Source organism: Phoca vitulina, unplaced genomic scaffold, assembly GCF_004348235.1.
Source record: "Phoca vitulina isolate PV1807 unplaced genomic scaffold, GSC_HSeal_1.0 scaffold9, whole genome shotgun sequence".
Taxonomy (NCBI): Eukaryota; Metazoa; Chordata; class Mammalia; order Carnivora; family Phocidae; genus Phoca; species Phoca vitulina.
Genome location: NW_022589712.1, coordinates 33,186,719 through 33,200,594, shown reverse-complemented (window position 1 = coordinate 33,200,594; position 13,876 = coordinate 33,186,719).

The following is a 13,876-nucleotide window of genomic DNA, read 5'->3' as shown; positions in this document are numbered from 1 at the left end:
GTAACAACTTTAAGTAACAACCTTGCATCTTCCTCTCACATAAATAATGGATATATTATTTGTGACCTTATACTTCATAAAGGAACAGAAGATATGTCAAATGAGAAAATATGTATCCAGCAGCCTTACTGCGTACCCAGCAGTTTCAGAAACATCTGAAGCAATTTTGAAATGTGAGGCCAAGTATGATCACTAAATATTTTAAGGCACGATAATAAAGGGAGAATAACCAGAGAACGTTATGTGTGAATACCATAGCCAAAGCATTTTCACTATTCGATTAGATTGTACTTTAATAAATTTGTAGTAAATACTAAAGGATCACATCTAATTAAAGCCAGGAAGAGATAAGACTTCAGCTAAAGCAGCCTAATGGCAAGTTTTATTTAATAAATTTGTTAAAGCTCCAAAGGAAGATAGTATCAGCTGCCATGAATGTGGTTTATAATCTTCAAGGGTGATGTGGCATATAACAGCATCAACCACAAATAAACACTTTTAAAGAAAATATGAAAACATTTTTTCACTTTTCTTGCTGTTTGCATTTTTCTTTTTCTTTTCCCAGGGTCACAAAGCTGAGGCAACAGAAAGATTTTTAAAAACCTTGCTGGTGACATTAAGTCCTTTCCTGGATCAGCGCCTCATGCGTGGCTTACTTACTTACTTACTTCCTTACCGTGGCTGTACTTGAAGGAAGATGCCATTTAGCAAAAAAACAGATCCTGTTGGTGAAAAAGAAGGAAGGGGGAGGTACAAAACAATAGGTATATGGCGATCACATGGAGCCAAGTCCAGGCAATTCCGTCTGGAGCAGCCTTGCTACGGCAGGAAACAATGATGTCATTGTACTCCAATGAAGCGAATCATCTCATCCACTTTGGGCCATCGTTCATTCCAACCATCACCAGACCAGAAAGTATGAAAACTGGAATAGTCAACTGGAATACCTTGCCCACCTTTGTCATCAAAACGATTACTGCCTAGAGCTCCGAGCTAGGTGAATGGTGATAAAGAAGTTAGAAGCCTTACCAAGAACATAAGACATGTCCATAAGCAGAATATAATATGGAGTCAATTAATAGGTGTTGTAAAAAGCACTCAGGGCTGGATTTTTCCACTCTCTTGGAAATGGATTGAATGGATCTTAACTTGGAATCTGAACAAAAAATACAGTTCAGAACAGTGAAAGTAAAAAGCCAGCAATAAACAAGTCATGTTTGGGAACCTGTAGGTGGACAAGATATCTGGAGTGGCAAGAGCAGGCAGATCTGAAAGATCACTGGAGAGCTGGGAATCCTGAGTTTCCAGCTTACAGATACACATAAATTTGGGGAAGTCATTGACTTGGTCGCTTAATCCATGCTTCAGAAGGATTATTTACACAGCCGAGTCAGATAAATTACAGGAAAGAGTGTTCTTTCTTGAAGTAAATTGTGTATGACAATGAAGGGTTTAGCTTTTACTAAACATTCCTACATGCACCAATTTTCCTTCATTTTAGGAAGACAGATGTTTATATTAATCTCTCAAAAAATTATGGAAATAAGGGCACCTGGATGGCACAGTTGGTTAAGCACCCCACTCTTGGTTTTGGCTCAGGTCATGATCTCAGGGTGGTGAGATCAAGCCCCACCTCAGCTCTGCACTCAGCACAGAGTCTGCTTGAGATTCTCTCTGCCCCTCCCACTTGTGCTCTCTCTCTCTCTCTCTGAAATAAATAAATAAATCTTTTTAAAAAAATTATGGAAATAAAACTTTAATTTTTTTCATAAATCACTGGCAAAAACAGAATGAGATCTACAAAGGTAGCTGACACCAAGCAAATGAAACACACCAGCAGGGGTTCTCAATAGACATTAAGCTGAATCATATGAAATTGCTATTTTTTGTACCTACAAGAGTCTCAGGTCAGTAATTTCTTATGGTTGAGCTTACCGACTAAAATCTTGATCTTCTGAAAACTACTAAGTCTTTCTGGGTTCCTTGTGTCCAGCAAAACTTACCAGAGGTATCTGTAATTCACACCACCCCCAAGAAATCTGAGGGAGAGGAGAACTGGGGAACAGAGTAACAGTAACTTAAATTTTATATATTTATATTTGTAAAGAAACTTAAGAGCAATTTATCCGGGAGGTTAATCAAACTAATGAAAAAATAGGGTCAGTGTCCCAGGACTTTGGGGACTTTTGAGTCACCAACACACAGGGTTTTTTGCCTTTGAGTCAAACTTATGGTTCATCCTCACTTCTGCCTAGTTGACTGTCAAAGCTAATGGGTCAGCAACGCAGACTGCAATCCTCGGGGTTCTTGCCAGAGAATACTGTGAGCTATGCTGTTAACTTTTATCAAAAGCTGAATGTGTAACTGAGAAGTCTTGATAGTCTGAAGCTGTCAATTCTTTCAGAATTAATTTATGAATTCCAATTAATGTTCAAACACTGTTTTATGTTTTTACTTAACTATGGTACTTGTGTTTATCTGGAAGGACAAATGGGCAGAAAGAGACAGAAATTCTTGACAAAGGATTTGCTTTCCCAGATGTTCAAAAGTCGTATAAAATTATAATAAATGTAAAAGCATGGTACTGGGGCAAAAGAGGACAGATCATTGAAACAGAATAGAAATCTGGAAGCAGAAATATACATATGGAAGTATTAAAAAGACATTGATTCAAATTGGTAGAGAGAGAAGGGATTATTCAACCGTATTTGTTGGGACACAACCACATATCACCTATAAACTAAATTCCTCAGATGAGTTAAATAATTAAATATGAAAATTAAATAAAAAAGAATTAAAATAATCTAAAATAAGATTGTAAAATAAAAATAAAAGATTGATAGATTTGACTGCTAAAAGAGAAAAATATTTATGTACCCATATATAATATATAATTATAAGGAATATAATGTTTTGTATGGAAGTGTTGAATCACTAAATTGTACACCTGAAACTAATATTACACTGTATGTTAACTCACTGGAATTTAAATAAAAACTTTAAAAAAAAGTTAAATACACCAATGAAAAATAGGAATGGGCAATTCATGAATAAAATTTTAAATCTGTTCAACATTCTTTGTAATGAAAATGACTAAATGCCATTTTCATTTACTCTATTGAAAAAGGTGAAAATTAAAAAGAAAAAGATTAGCAAGAATGCGAGGTCTAACTTTCTTTTACATATTGCTAAGGGAAGTATAAACTGCTACAACATTCTGTTGTATTATTCCCATTTCATAGATGAAAATGCTGAAATTCATAGACGTAATTCACCTAAAGTCCCATAGCTTGTAAGGGAAAGAGTAGCTTTGAATCCCAATCTCTCCAACTTCAAGGGCTACTAAGATAAGTGAAAAATCATCAAAAAACTCCTACATTTTGACCCCAACATAACATTTCTAAGAATTTACCCTAAGGACATTACCAGAGAAAAGCACAAAAATGGGTAACCTAGCAATAGCTAGAATAGCAAAGAAATTGGACAGACTAAGTTTCCAGAAATAGGAATTGACTTCTGAATTATGGTAACGTATTTAAAATGGAATATTATGCAGTAATTAAAGATAGCAATACAGAGAAACAGTCATGAAATATCATTAAGTGAAAGTAAGTTTATAATATGCTTCAATGTTGTAGGAAGTATGAAATAAAACTAGAACTACATATAGGGGTCACACAAAGACTGGGAAAACAGGCACCAAAAGGGAAAAGTGGTTTCCTCGGTTTGGGGAAATTACTGCATTTTGTTTTCTATTTTGTTACTCTCAGACTTTTTTATTGAGAAAATCTTGAGAGTAACAAATTAGAAAACAAATTTCATTTGCAGGGAAGTTAGGGTTTTAAAGATAAAAGATAAAAATGATATTTATGGATCATTGCTGGAAAGGCGTCAATCCACCAATTCTATACCAGATGATCAAAAGAGCGAGCACTAGGCCAGAACCAGCCATGGAAGCGGTTTTAATTATTGTATTTTAAAAATGGAAGATTTCATTAAAAAATCCAGAATCTTGGGGCACCTGGGTGGCTCCGTGGGTTAAGCGTCTGCCTTCGGCTCAGGTCATGATCCCAGGGTCCTGGGATCAAGTACTGTATTGGGCTCCCTGATCACCAGCAGCCTGCTTCTCCCTTTCCTCCCTGCTTGTGCTCTCTCTCTATCTCTCTCTGTCAAATAAATAAATAAAATCTTTAAAAAAAATTCAGAATCTTGATTTCTTTTTAAAAAATCGGAAGTTTTGGAAATGCTGGGATTTTACTTTTGAACAACAACAGACAGAGCAGTGACTGTGTCCTTGAAAGAAGAGCAAGACGCCCTCTAAGATGCACTGCAAGGTATTGGAAGCAGGAAGCCATGTTGAAACAGGCTAGATTTCAGAGAGCTCATGTTCATCAACTCTTGAAAGAAGAAGGTCTTGAGAAGAGTGATAAACACCCATGTAAGTATATATGTAAGTATATGTGCACAATAACATATCTTCGAATGTATTTAATTCCTTATTAATTAACTTTTTTTTAACTCCTAGAAGAAATTATACTGATCAGAAAACCATTTGCCATAGCAACGTTAAGACAGAGATGGTAACACATACGTTAGAATGTAGGTGTTGATTCGAGGACTCAAAGCTTTGTGTCTAAGAAAGCCCTTCTGTGTTAGGGCTTTTGTTTTCTTGGAGTAAGTACCTAGAAGTAAAATGCACGCACGAACCTTTATTGAGCAGAGATACTGGCTTAGTGTAATGCTTATTACATAGCTCAATGTGCATGGGATAGTGCAGGTGAGAATTGCTTGTTTTGTAGTTCTGAATGGTGGCAAGAAATTGTGTTATTGAAATATTGCAGTTTAGTAAACTGTTCTTGGGAGCCACTCATCTGTTAGAGCATGTGACAGCTGATTATTGCATCCTCCTATAAGGCTCCGCTTGGGAGTCAAGCTGGGCTCTGCTCATCTGTGATACTGAGCATCAGTGGGACTTTGTGGCTCCCTTCTCTAAAGAAAGGACACAAGGTGATGGATATTTTTTTTAAGATTTTATTTATTTATTTGACACACAGAGAGAGAGAGGGCACAAGCAGGGGGAGTGGCAGGCAGAGGGAGAAGCAGGCTCCCCGCTGAGCAGAGAGCCCCACCCGGGGCTCCATCCAGGACCCCGGGATCATGATTTGAGCCGAAGGCAGAGGCTTAACCGACCGAGCCACCCAGGTGCCCCGCTGGATCTTCTTAATTCTTTTTAATGCAGTGGGACTCACACCACAGACGGGACGGGCAGGATTGAAAAAGGCACAGGACCCTGTAGTTCTCCTACGAAACTGGTACTGGATGAGTGACAAATGCTCATGCTTCTGTCAGCCCTGGATTTTTCTGAAGACAGGCAGCAATGTTCAAACTTTTCATTCACACAAAGCTAAAACTAGTCTTTTTTAAAAATTGGCCCCCAAAAGTAAAAGTGGTACCAATTGGTGGACTGTACTCTGTTAAGTCAAAGTGTGTGTACTTGAATGTGTGTGTGTGTGTGTGTGTGTGTGTGTCTGTATGAGATAGAAAGAGAATGAAGGAGAGAAAGACAGTTAGACAGATGGAAGGACCAAACAAGTGAAGAAGTGAGCATGGGGAAAACAGTAAAGAGCAGAGGAAAAGGTCACCATGAATGATAACAAATAAGTGGTGAGATAATCATACTGGAAAAATAAGGACGTAGGGATTGCATAAAATACATTTTCTTTTTTTAGATTGTATCATGGTGAACAAATTTTTAAAAAATCTCTACAGTTGGGAGGCCTGGGTGGCTCAGTCGGTTAAGCGTCTGCTTTCAGCTCAGGTCATGATCCTGGGATCGAGCCCCGCGTTGGGCTCCCTGCTCAGTGGGGAGTCTGCTTCTTCCTCTCCCTCTGCCGCTCATGCTCTCTCTCTCACTCTCTCTCTATCTCAAATAAATAAATAAATAAAATCTTTTAAAAAAATCCTATAAAAAATATAAATAAATAAGTAAAAAAATTTCTACAATTACAAAAAAAATCTCTCATTTTACTCTTTCACCATTGTTTAATCCCATTTGGGAACAAATGTGGCACACCAGGGTAAAAGTTTAAGAGTAGTCTAGAGGGAGAGGAAGAAAAATAAATTTGGTTCAGAAATTAGGTCTCCCCAAATGCTTAAAATATAACAAAAAAATTCAGTATTTCCATAACCAGGCCTAAACCTAACTTGTCATTTAAAATGTCTTGGCTCTCAGAACACAGCTTGAGAAGTGCAGGTGCGGGCTTCCCGGTGACACGCTGAGGAAAGATGCCTGAGTGAGCGAGGCCGGCAGCCTGCTCCTCGCTCAGTCCTGGCTTTATCGTCTATGGATCACGTTACCCTTTTTCTCCAATTGCCCAAGTCCTCTGTCTGGTTATCCATGTCAGATTGTTCTCTTCCTGGTACGGTTTTCCATCCATTGTTGCAGAAGTCTCTGCAGGAACTCAGGGGGGCATCAGCATTCCCGGGACAGGGTGTTTGTGAAGGGTGTCGGCTGGAGGGACTCGATGAGCAGCTGGTGGGGGGGTGCCAGGGGTAAGAGTTGCTCTGTTCGAGGGGTGCTGCTGATTCCCTGCTTCTCTCTCTGTTGAATTCAGGACTCAGAATTTTATCCTAAAAGATGTATTCCCAACTGATCTAATATAAGAGTCAACCGGAGGTGCTTCATGAACATATGGATCCCCACGCCTTTCCCCAGAAGGTTCTATTTCAGGTGGCTTGGGTGAGTCCCCGTAATAAGTATTTTGAATTATTTCCAATGATTCTTCTGATTAGCTATGTTTAAGAAGCAATTGAAATATTCATGATGGAGGCACCTGGGTGGCTCAGTCCATTAAGTGTCTGCCTTTAGCTCAGGTCATAATCGCAGGGTCCTGGGATTAAGTCTGGCACTGGGCTCCCCGCTCAGTGGAGATCCTGCTTCCCCCTCCCCCCATGCTCTCTCTCTCTCTCTCTCGCTATATCTCAAATAAATAAATAAAATCTTTAAACAAAAATATTCATGATGATTTGTTTCCAATCTGTGTGGCCCAACAGCTCGAAGTTTGCAACTCATCCTAAAATGTCATTATGTCTAAATTATACCCTTGAGAATTTTCTTAGCATTTTATAAAAATAATATGTACATGTCACTGAAATTAATGTAGTAACTGAGAATGTGAGGTAAATGTAGCACCCTGATATTTTTTGATATTTTTAATGTCATAAAATATATATAAAATAAAATTTCCATTTTAATCCCTTCTGTGTGTGCAACTCAGGGGCATTAAGTACATTCACATTGTTGTGCAACCATCACTACCACCCAGACCTTTCTCATCATCCCAAACTGAAACTCTATACCCATTAAACCCTAACTCCCCTCTCCCTCCCCCAGCCCCTGATAACCACCATTCTGCTTTCTGTCTCTATGAATTAAACTAGTGTAGGTACCTCATATACGTGGAATTATATAATATTCGTCCTTGTGTGACTGGCTTTTTTTCACTTAACATAATGTTGTCAATGTTATAGCATGTGTCAGAATTTCCTTCCTTTTTAAGGCTGGATAATATTCCTTTGTATGTTTATATCACATTTTGTTTACCCATCCATGTGTTGATGGACATTTGGGTTGTTCCCACCTTTTGGCTATTGTGAATAATGCTGATATGAACATGAGTGTACAGATCTGTTCAGGTCCATGCTTTAATAAGCTGATTTTTGTGATCATAAAGATAGAGGAATCATTCAACACACTCTGATTTCCTGTTACATCATTAATAGACATGGAGACCTTTTTCTTTAAAGATTTATTTATTTATTTGAGAGAGAGAGAAACAGAGAGAGGGAGAGAGCATGCGAGAGGGAAGGAGGGGGAGGGGCCGACAAAATCTCGAGCAGACTCCCCACTGAGCAGGGAGCCCGATGCGGGATGCAGGGCTTGATCTCATGGCCCTGAGATCATGACTAAGCCGAAATCAAGAGTTGGATGCTTAACCAACTGAGCCACCTGGGTGCCCCTAGAGATGGAGATCTTACCAGGATCTTACCAGGATCTTACCAGATCTGGCAAAAATCCTCTCCTTTCCTAGATGGGAAAAGAGAGTTTCAGAAATGCCAAGTGACTTGCCCAAGGACACACAGCTAAGTGAGTGAGGATGCACTTTTTATCGGGCTCAGTAAAGCAAGAAAAATGAATTGTATTGGCTACCTGCCTATAGACTGGAAGCCCTTGTATGATGACAACAGCCTTTTCGTCTTTATATTCTCCATGCTGAGCACTAACAACACATAGCAGGACCTCGAAGGTCATTGAGCAATATTCCATTTCATAGGCACATGTACAATTACTGTGTGAATATGCTTTGAAGGGAATGATACACAGGTTGTACCTACAGCGGCAGATGCCTCTCTTAACCCAGACTTGCCCAACCCCGTGCCTGAGCACACTGGTTGCCTGCCCTCCACTGACAGATGGTAAGGACTGGCTCTCTCTCTTTGCTGTACTAGAACCTTTCCCGGTGTACAGAGGCTTTAAGCAGTTTTATTTACTTAGTCCATCCTGTACACACACACACACACACACACACACACACACACACACACATTTCTCTGCATGCTATGATACGAAGAGTTTGAGAAGCAAAGGGCCAGCCTAGCAGAATGGAGCTTAGGGGAACTAGGACGGGATGGAGACAGCAGGGGTCGAGTGGTTACCTCTGGCTGCATATTAATCTCCGGGGCCGGCGGGGGGGGGGTGAAAATAATAAACTTGTGCCCAGCTTCCAAGTGAGTGCAATTAAACAAGAATTTCTGGAAGGTGGATCACAGGCATCAGTAGTTTTTAAAGCTCCCCCAGGTGATTCCAATGTGCATCAGGGCTGAGAAGCAATGGTGTAACGTGAGGCAGACAGAACAGACCTCCAGAAACAAGGAAAGACTGCCATGGAAGCACCTCCTTGTTGAGGTTCCTCTTGGCTGTATGCAATCCACTCAAGGGAGGTTCTCCTGGAGGGCTGTCAGTGGGAGGTGTGAGCAAAGAATACTCGGCAGACGTATTTTTAGGTGTGTCTGAGATCATTCCTCCTACTAGCACCCCTTTCCTAAGTGGGCTCTGGGCTCATTGCCACTGGGGAGAAATAACAGAAATGAGTATGGTGTTGTTGGTTTTTATAAACAAAAGCCTGAGCTCCAAGGTACTCCGTGGGCTTAGAGAGAGTATCATGGTAAAACAAAGAGAGGAGGACCTTTTCAGGTTGGAGAGAGAGTCTGCGCCTTCTCAGCACCGCCGGGAGACAGCGATGCCATGCTGTGAGCTGCACAGATGTGACCTTGGGAGGCCCGGGTCAAGTCTCCTGTGCCCAAGCATGGCCCAGATGTGGTAGTGAGCCTCTGGACCCAAGGACTGCATCAACAGGGGCAGTGGATTATTATCATTACTATTTATTTATTTTAGAGAGGGAAAGAGAGAGCACAAATGGGAGGGGCAGAAGGAGAGGGAGAGAGAGAAGCTCAAGCAGACACTACACTGAGTGCAGAGCCCAGTGCAGGTCTTGATCCCACGACCCTGAGGTCACAACCTGAGCTGAAACCAGGAGTTGGATGCTCAACAGACTGAGCCACCCAGGCGCCCTAGGACAGTGGATGTTTTGATGGAAAACTGTGTGTCCAATGACCAAATGCCAGATGCCACCACTCTGTCACCCTCCACCCTTACTGTTTTAGCAGTGCCCATGTCCTGGGATCCATGACAGAACCCTAGCGAGTAAGAGTGGGGGAAATCTAGGAAGAACTGAGGGTGCTTCTCTTTCTCCTTGCTCTGGTGCAACAGGGACTCAGAGCCTGATATTTCATTGCTATGAAATAATGACAAATTGATATTCTACGCTACTGACTTATTGGACCCAGATTTATACCTGTCTGCTGACACTTTTTAAAAAATTAAGTCAATCATAGCTATTAAGAGAAACCCGGGGTGGTACAACCTGGGTTAGGTGCGCCATAGCATCATGTTGTGGTTTTGCTGTGATGTTGATCACATAGAAATGAAACTGATCATAAACCTGTGCTTTCTCCACTCTAACTTGAGACTAAGGGCCGCATCTTATTCAACTTTGTCGTTCTAACACTTAGTACTATGCCTGGTGCACAGCAAGCCATCTGTCAATGATGAGTAAATGAAGAGCTCCTTATGACTAAATTCATAGCTAGTAAGCTGCATAGCTGGTAAACTGCAGAGCTCTTTAGGATAAATGAATTGCATAGCTAGAAGAGAGGTTCAAAGCCAAGGTGTCAGCAAACCTCACCACAGTGACGATGTTAATCGTTATCAGATTTACTGTAGACCCTGAGATGTAGGCAAGTTTCAGAGTTGGAGAGATTATTTTTCTCTACTCACGATTCATTAGACAAGTACTTGTTTATACAAATACTACCATCTTTTACAATAAGTTGTGATTTTTATTTAAGAAATTAAGTTTAAAATAAAGAAGGACTTGATGGTATTATATTCTTGCTCATGTAGTATAAGCTGTGATGCAGAACAGTGTTGATTAAATTGTTTAAGAAAAAAATGCATATTTATTTCCACCGAGTTCCCAGAAGAGATCCTAAGAACCTAAATGCTGAAGCTATTCTTCTGAGCCTGTCAGGAGAATGGTATTATATGGAAACTCTTTGCACTTAGAACATTTTGGTCACAATCCAGAGGACTTTCTGGTGGGAACGTTCAGCAGGCTGGGACCAAACAGGGACAGGCAGGGGACAAGGGCCGGGGAGACTGTTGGGCTGCCCTCATCATGCCCAGGACCTGGTGTCTGCTGAGCTTACAGCTTAGAGGGCTGTTTGTTTGCCTCTTGTTTGCACAACCCTACGACCCTCCCCATTTGAGGGAGAATGGCTTCTCAACAAATGTTTGTTGAATAAATTCAATGAACAAACAAGTTCCGTCCTGGTTAAAGAAGTCTTGTTAATATCTTGTGGCCAAGATAAAGAAATATGGATTGGATACTAAGATAGGAATATTTAAAATTAGTTGAATAATCAAAGCTGAAAAATTCTGGTAAGAGCTTGGGGGAAGATCTTCAGTGCCTTGCTTCTCAATTCAGCCTGTACTCACATTCTGTCCAAGAGCATTATCAATGACTTAGATAAGAAAATAAATATTTCAAAGACCTTAGAAATTGCATGGTGTACATTTTTTCTTCTTCTTCTTTTTTTTTTTTTAGAGAGAGAGGGCATGTGAGAGAAGGGGAAGGGGCAGAGCGAGAGAGAGAATCTTAAGCAGGGTCCACGCCTAGCGTGGAGCTAGATCTCACGACTCTCTCTCTATATATATAGGTTTTTTTGCCCCTATATATAGGGATATCCCCCAAGCCCTCTTACATAACAGCATAGACTAGTGCTGAACAATAGAACTTTTATCATTAATGAAAATGTTCTATATTTGCATTGTCCAGTTTAGTAGTCCCTAGCCACATATGGTTATTAAACATTTGAAATGTGGTTGAGAAAATGAATTTTTAATTTTATCGAATTTTAATTAATTTTATGTAGTTGCATAGACTACTGCATTGGACAGCACAGGTAGACTCTTTCTGTGACACTAAACCCTGAACTAGGAGGGAGGTGTCCCCCACCTTGTCGGTGCTCCCCCAGAGCCTCTAAAGTCTGACCACTCCAGTGGGGGAAAGGCCCTCTTCCACTGCCCAGGGGCTTTCTTTGCCAACACGATGCCCGGGGCAGGCAGGACTGGCAATGGACTGACAGGATTTGGTGTAAAAATACCCCTGTGAGATTGGGGAAACCAATGTAGATATCTCAGAGACACAAGTTCTACTCTTAACCTCAGGAGTTGCCAGCAGTCTCCAAACCAGTTACGTTTGCGGTGACAGGCTAGTTCATCTAGGCTTTGGGCTGAACACCTGCCCTGTGTCATCTCTTCACCTCTCTCCCAGTATTTCCTTGTACCCAAGTTCCCTCAGGATCTGCTTCTTGAAAAACCAAAACTGAGAGCTGTAAGTTCCAGAAATATACCTGTACGTGGGGATGATTGGAGGCACTATGATCTGAGAGCATTCACTTTGAGAGCTCAAGTAGTGGAATCAGACAGCTGAGGCTTAAATCTTGGCCCTTCCTTTTTCTGGATGTATGACTTGGGCAAATTATATAACCTAAGTCTGAGTTTCCTCTTCTGTCAAAGGAAGGTAACTGTGGGGCGCCTGGGTGGCTAAGTTGGTTAAGCGTCTGACTCTTGGTTTCGGCTCAGGTCATGATCTCAGGATCTTGAGATTGAGCCCTGTGTCAGCCTCCGCGCAGAGTCTGCTGGAGATTTTCTCCCTCTCCCTCTGCCGCTTCCCATTCATGAGCTCTCTCTCTCTCTCAAATAAATAAATAAATCTTTAAAAAAAAGAAAAGGGAAGGTAACTGTGCCTTCTCATAAAATGGTGATGGTGCATGAAAAGCAACCAGCAAATGTTGGCACTCAGCACTTATGGTTATTATATTAACTGTGGTTTTAATAGTGGTGTGGAGTGCTATTTGCTCAGTGGGTCAGCTTGGTTTCTGAAAAACTGGAGTATCTTCCAAGATGCTTACCAGAAGAGTTGGCAAGTGGGAAGACAAAAAGGGCATTTCCCGGGTGTGGCACGGGTCTCCGGTCATTTCCTGTGACACAGGCCGAGCTTATTGGGGTGAGTTCTGACAGGCAAAGGCAGGTCTGGCGGGAAGCTTCAGAGAGTACCGCGAGCTCATCAGACCGCCACAAAACGGACCTGAATCTAGAGATCTTCAGAGCTACCCTCACTTCCGACCAGCCAGCTGCAAATATGGAGGTTCCCACAACCATTTTAGGTTCCACAATTCTCTAGAAAGCCTCACAGAACTCACTGAAAGTGCTGTGTGTACGATTACAGTTTTATTATAGCAAAGGGAAGGGATACAGATGAGAGGCAGCCCAAAGAAGAGACCCATAGGATGAAGTCTGGGATGGCTCCAAATGTAAAGTTTCTGCCGCTCTCAGGACCTGGTCCCCTTTCAGTACCTGAGAGTGACAATACTCAGCGTATTGCCAACCAGAGAGTTTCACTCAATCTTCGGTGTCCAGAGTTTTATTGAGGGTTCATTACACAGACAGGTTTCCTGATTGAATCACAGCAAAGACAAATCTACCACTTGACAAACTCCAAGGGCTTAGAAGTTACCTTCCAGGGACAAAGGCCAGGTGAATCCTTTATGATCCTGAGAGTAATTGGACTGGAGTACAGTGAGTCCAAGAGACCCATAATCACTGTGGAGATAGAGCGTGATGTGTGGTCCCCGTGCCCTCATTCTCTCTGATCACTCAGAAAGCTTTGGGTCTCAAAGCCTGAAAAGGTAATAACGCAAGGAGAACTCAACCACACTCCACAGCAGACCCCGGCCCTGGAACTCTTCCGAGACTCCCCCAGATGATCTAAGTGTGCCACAGGACAGTGGTGGAGCTGACCCAGATGCAGGCAGCAGCCTTCTTTTGTATTCCACAACCCAATTTTCACTTGTACTTCTCTGCATCTAAAGGCAAAAACAGACCAGGAGAGAAACAGAAACAGCAGAGAGCAAAATCGAAACTTTTCCTTTTGTCTGACCTTTTTCAAGGAAACGGGCACCTGCAACCCCCAACTCTGTCTATTCATTTCTAAAATCAAACTGAGGTATGAGCTGAGTTAATGGGGCCATTCGCCTTCCTAGGTCACCCAGGGTTCACTCTTCCCTTTTTGGTGCTAGGAGCCAGGCCAGCGCAAAAATTATTCTCGGTTAATTTTTGGCCTAGTGTGGAGATGACACAGTCTGGCTAGGAGTTTTGATTTGCACTGTGAGAGCTGCTAGGAAAGGGAAATTG